Source organism: Bidens hawaiensis, unplaced genomic scaffold (assembly GCF_021521415.1).
Source record: "Bidens hawaiensis isolate Kalapana, Puna unplaced genomic scaffold, B.hawaiensis_p1.1 tig00015452_1, whole genome shotgun sequence".
Lineage (NCBI taxonomy): Eukaryota > Viridiplantae > Streptophyta > Magnoliopsida > Asterales > Asteraceae > Bidens > Bidens hawaiensis.
The window spans coordinates 325,786-332,166 of NW_027492382.1; positions in this window are offsets into that span (position 1 = coordinate 325,786).

Genomic DNA, 6,381 nt, shown 5'->3' on the forward strand with positions numbered 1-6,381 from the left:
TTCGGTTCAATCTGGCTGATAAAGCAGGTGTACAAGCATTCATTGATTATCCCTGTCTCCTTGATGCTTGTGTAAACACAGGTGTGCTCATTCAAACTACGTCTTGTTTGTACACCGGAGGACACATCACCAATCACATTCTCCAAAGGGTGATCTTTATGAATTCTCGTGGTCGGAACAGAACCGACATGCAAATTGTCTTCCAAGTTAGAAGAGAGCTCGTCAATGGTTGTTTCATGCTGAGAGTGAAATGGATTGAAAAATTCTTCTTCAGTCGAGGCAGCAGGGGTATCGACAGCATTTGATGAGGAAGGTTGACATTTATTGATCAGCTGTCTTTGCAATAGGTTTTCTTCCTCATCAAGGATCATCTTCGTAGCAACTCTCTCTTCTTCTTCAGCAATATCCAAATACGGTATGTTAAAAGACTTAAAAAGTTTAACATAGTCGAAAAACTCAGCAGGTCCGTTGCTTGGTTTTGGCGGTTGGTAACTTGTGATATCGGTGTTACACACCACCTCAACCTTGCTGGTCGATGTATTGAAGACACGTCTGTTGGGAGTCCCAACAACATAACCGACTAAGATTCCTTCATCGGCTACTTCACCAAATTTAGAATTTGTCTTCAAAATCGAACAAGGGGACCCGAATGGTTCAAGACCACTCAAGTTGGGCTTTCTCCCATGCATAAGCTCATAACACGTTTTACCAAGTCTTTTAACAGTTAAGACTCTATTCAGAACATAACAGGCTGTAGCAACAGCTTCAGCCCAAAACACCACAGGAAGCTTCGAATCAGCCAGCATTGTTCTGGCTCCTTCAATTAATGTTCTGTTCTTCCTTTCAGCCACTCCATTCTGTTGCGGTGTATACGGAGCGCTGTATTGGTGTTCAATCCCTCTCTGAAGGCAGAAGATCTCCATCTCAAAATTCTTGAACTCCGTTCCATTGTCACTCCTGATGAACTTAACCCTTTTATCCATAACGTTCTCAACTTTGGTAATCAAATTCTTCACCATCTGAGCCGTTTCGTCTTTTGATTTCAGGAAATATACCCACGAATATCGTGAGTAGTCATCAGTGATCACCAAGCAATAAGAAGTACCTCCTAGACTTTTTGCATTCACGGGACCGAAGAGATCCATGTGAAGCAATTCTAGAGTACTGGCAATTGAATTGACTTTCTTGGTGAGATGGGATTTCTTGTGCTGCTTTCCCTTCTTGCACGCTATACATTTATCTTCAAAATTGAAATTCTTCAAGGGAACGCCCAGCACAAGTCCATTCCTGACAATGTGGTTCATCTTCTGAAGATGAATGTGTCCCATTCTCCTATGCCACAATTCGGACTCTGATTCACTCGCTTTTGTCATAAGGCATGATTCTTCCGTGGCCATTTCAGTTGATCTCATATCCATAATATATGTATTTCTTTCACGTGGAGCCTTCATCACAATCCACTCCTCTGGTATCTGAAAACCAGGTTGCAACACAATCGCCTCATTCTTAGTAAAATGAACGGTGTACTCCTTATCACAGATCTGCGACACACTCAGCAGATTGTGCTTCAATTCTTCTACAAAGTTAACTTTCTCCAATGTCATCTTTCCGTTCGACACCGTTCCCATTCCTGTAATCTTGCCACCACTTTCACCGGCAAAGCTCACTCTCCCTCCTTGAACAGGTTTCAAATCGTGTAACAAGTATTTGTTACCCGTCATGTGCCGGGAACAGCCGCTATCTACAACCCAAAGATTGTTGGCAGCCCTGTTCAACTGTTCCTGCACAATAAAGCAAAAGATTAGAATTTAGGGACCCAAGACCAATTGGTCTTGGATCTATACATCCCAAACTTTGGATTTCCAAAGTTAGTATCTTGATAATTCCTGTAAGTCCTATTAGGAAACCTCCTTGAAGATTGATTGTGAGGCCTTCCAAACCTTTGTGAATTGAAAGAATTATAGCTTGTGGTTTGGTTATTAGCAGTGTAAAACTGAGATTTGTTTCTATGAAAACCTGAATTAGTCACATTTTTGAATTTTAAATGGTTTTCATTTTTAGCAGCATGATAATAACTATTAGGCTTATTCTCAGTTTTAGTAGGCCTTACACCTCTGAATCGCTGCTTCAGAGGGCAATCTGCAACTAGGTGCCCTAATTGATTACACCTAAAACAACACCTATGCACAACCTTTTTATCAACCGGTGTTTTAGATGTCGAGGCTTTATTACCACCCGTTCGTCTCGCATATGGTGGGACGTACGGGTTTAGTGGAGTACTCTTTTTATTCGTCTTATCTTTCTCTCCACCATTGGGTAATACCACCTCATCTTTTGCCTTACCAGACTCGGATGACTTATCCTAATCCGATGAGACTGGACTTGGATCAGAAATTTTAACACTTGAAACAGGCGAACTTGTTTCGCCTCTACTAACATTTGGTTCTTTACAACTTACTTTAACTGGTACTGTCTGAGCAACCTCAAAGTCAACAGATTTCTGAACACTAGGGTTAAAAGTGTAATTGTGATTATAAGGTGGTGGAACCTCATGATAACCGATTTCTTCTCTCTTAGCAGAGGAACCTTGATCACTAACAAGGTGATCAAGAATAGCAGAGGAATTTCTGAACTGTTCTAGTTTTCTATTCAGTTCCACCACTTTTACCTGGTGATCAGCAATCTGTTTTTCTCTATCAGCAATTAGTTTGGTTTTTTTATCCAAAACTTCATAGCTTAAATCAATCACTTCAATTTTTTCAGCAAGTTTTGTTTTTAGACTTTTAACATCTTTTTCACAAGCTTTTATTTTGACTTTATAGCTATTTTCTCTTGCTTTTGTAAAATGATGATCTTCTTTTAGGGTTTTAAATTCAGCATCCAACCTAACATACTGATCGGTTATTGTTGCTAATTGCTCAGACAAGTTTTCACATTTAGAGCATGTAGGTTTAGAAGATACCTCGGAGAGCTGGTCATTAACGTCTGCCATAAGAGCTTTTTCTTCTCCGGTAGCCTTCTCATTTTCTTCAGTTTCAACCTTCGCCAAATTTGCCTGCTCAAAAGTTTCTTTAGAATGCAAGTTCCAGTTGTATTCTCCATCTCCTCTGGAAATCATTGCACTATAATCTTTAGAACCCCCACTTTGCTGTGTAGACCTGTCCTGACTTCGTTCCACACGCTCATTCATGCATTCCTTTGCAAAGTGACCGTTTTGCTGACACTTGTAGCATCTCACCTTCGCCTTGTCAAACCCTGGCTTTCCACCGACAAACTTTCTCCCGGTCTTTCTCATAAACCGCTTCACTCTTCTTACGATCATAGCCATCTGCCATTGCAGATCCATTTCCTCCAGATCATCAGCATCAATCTGGTCATAGTCTTCATCCAACATAGCTGGATCCACAACCTTCCCTTGAATGTAGTTCTCATAGGAAGCAATAAAAGAAGCATAGAGACCAAACTGCTCTTCAGCAGACTTGACACTCATAGGCATCTTAGAGTAGTAGTTGCTGGGAATACTTGGAGAGCAACTACTCTTGCTTACCTGGGGTTGAGAACCACTCGATCCACCTGCTACATAGCAAACATCACCATTTGTGTTGACTGACACATGACCCTCATGTGATGAGTTTGCGCCCGACTCTCCCTTCGAGTAGTAGGCAGCAGATTCAGTCTTCGATCCTGAGCTAGTGTTGACTTTAGCTCCATACATACCTGGATCTTGAACCTGATCCGTAGGTGTCTCTTTTCTGACCATGTTAAGCTCAAAGGTTCTGAGCTTGTTGACTGCCGTTTCTAGATCATATGTGGGAAAGTCTTTGTCTTCCCTCATCAGCACAGTGTACATCTCCCATTTTGGTGGGAGAGCATCTAGAAGCTTCTCAACTATTTCTTCTTCTCGGTAGGAAATTGAATAGTTGCTCAATTCAGTCATCAGATGGTAATATCGAGTGATAATATCATCTAAAGATTCATTCTTCAAATACTTGAAGACTGAGAACTGGGTTTTGAGCAATTTTATCTTTGAAGCCCGGATTCCTACATTCCCTTCAAATCTGTTCTCAAGAGCTTCCCACAGCTCTCTTGCTGATGTGTACTTTCTAAACGTATGAAGGATCTCTTGTGGAAGAGCCATAGTAATAACAGCATGAGCCTTGCTCTCGGCCTCATACATCTTTTTCTCTTCTTCTTCCATTTTGCTATACTTTTTGATTTGATCACGACCTTCATACTCCATAACTGGTGGAATATAACCATCCTGGATGCATACCCACATCTTCGCATCCTGGTACTTGACATATTGTATGAACCGATCCTTCCATGCAACGAAATCGGTTCCCTTCAGCAATCTTGGGGCCTTAGTAGCTGACCCTGCTTCAACTTCCATCTTCACTAACTCAGAGATGTTAATCGACGACATTTTTCCCGAAAAGTAAGAAACCCGAAAAAAACAAAAAATTTTCTGAAAAGTACTGTAGGCGAAGTTACGGATAACTTCGCTTAAGCCTTAACTTCGCCGCTGATTAACTTCGCTGAAGAACTTCGCAGAAGATTAACTTCGCTTAAGGTAAGCGAACTTAGGAGGTAGGCGGAGTTGTAGAGAACTTCGCTGAGTAAGGCGAACTTGAGAAGGTAGGCGAAGTAGTGGATAACTTCGCTTAACCTTATATCTTCGCCGAAACCCTACGTATCCTGACGGCAACTTCGCCTGATGAACACGGACGTTTTTGCAGATCTAGAATTTGGATTTTACAAGGTTTTTGACGGTGCAAAGGCTTGAACACGATAGTAGGAGGTAAGATTGACTAAAAAACACAGAAAACACGTCCCGCGAATAGTCGAAACGGGACGAATTCTATACCCGCGTGAATATCCCGAACCACACAATCGAGCAAATGCTCTGATACCAATTGTAGGTTCCCTGGACGGATCGCACGAGATATATCGGTCTACTCAGGTGCGGAATCCCTGCGTAGATCGTTACGAGTATAGAACACAAACCAAACAAACACACGAATAACCGAACACACGTTATATATTATTACTCAAACACGTGACGTAATATCACTGTTACAGACTCTCGTCCTCACGTTACAATGAACTCGAACTACTGAAACGAACTTAAAACGACTGATTCTAAACCAAGCCTTAAGCTGGTATATAAATACACGACAACTTCGCCTGGCATGTTCAGGCGAAGTTGTCCATAACTTCGCTTGACTAACAAGTTCGCCTGTTAAGCGAACTTGTCAGTAACTTCGCTTAAACATACAAAACATAATTAAACATTACAGACTCGATTACAGACACTAGATTATGAACTACTGACACTATGCACCAACAAGACATGTATGTTACAGTAGTATGATACAAAGGGACCAGACCCTAATAATATCTGTGAGGATAGGGACCAGACCCTAATAGTATCTGTGAGGATATGGACCAGACCCTAATAATATCTGTGAGGATAGGGACCAGAATCTTATTATATCTGTGATGATAGGGACCAGACCCTAATAATATCTGTGATGTTGGGGACCAGACCCTTATAATATCTGTGAGGTTATAGGGCGGAAGGCTCTTTAAATAGTATGGATAGTTATGCAGGTAAAGTAAAGTATGAATAATGCACACACCTTCGGGCTCGTGTGCAAGTATGTGAATAGATTGTATGATATATGATTAACTAGAACTCACTCAGCGTAGCTGACTTTTAGTATGCACGCAGGTGAGTAGAATGAGGCAGCTCGCTTGATGAGAAGCACATGGCTTGGATTTGAAGACACTGGCATCTAAATGAAATGTTATGTTATTTTAAAAGACAACGTTTTACGTTCAAATGATTTGAATGCTCGTTAATACAAGAATGAATGGCTATGTAATGTGATGGGTTGAATGTTTTTAATATTCCACGAATTCTTTTATTAATTCTGATATTTAGAACTGTGTTTATGAGTAAATCCAACGTCCAACGTAGGGAACAGGTAACGGGGCCTTATATACTGTTTATGGCGGCTTGAGAAGTGTTGGGATGAGAAAAGTGCTAAGTGAAGTTTGGAATCTTTTCAACCTCTCTGAAATTGGCTAAGTATGAATATAGAGCACACTTAGGCCTCCGAGCAAAGTTTTACTTATTCTAGCAAGGTATTTTGTCTTTCGGGCAAGGTTATTTTCTTGAAGTTTTCTTAAGTATCAATTCGAGCAGGGTTCACTTTGTTTAGCAAAGTTGTTCTTCAAGTTGAGCAAGGTGTAACATATTGGGTTTTTCGTTCCCTTTCGGTTTTGTAATTATTACCCAACCCGGGTTCGGGTATTTTATCAATAAAGTTCATAATTGTTTAATATTTTATTTATTTATTTTATTTATTTATATAATTG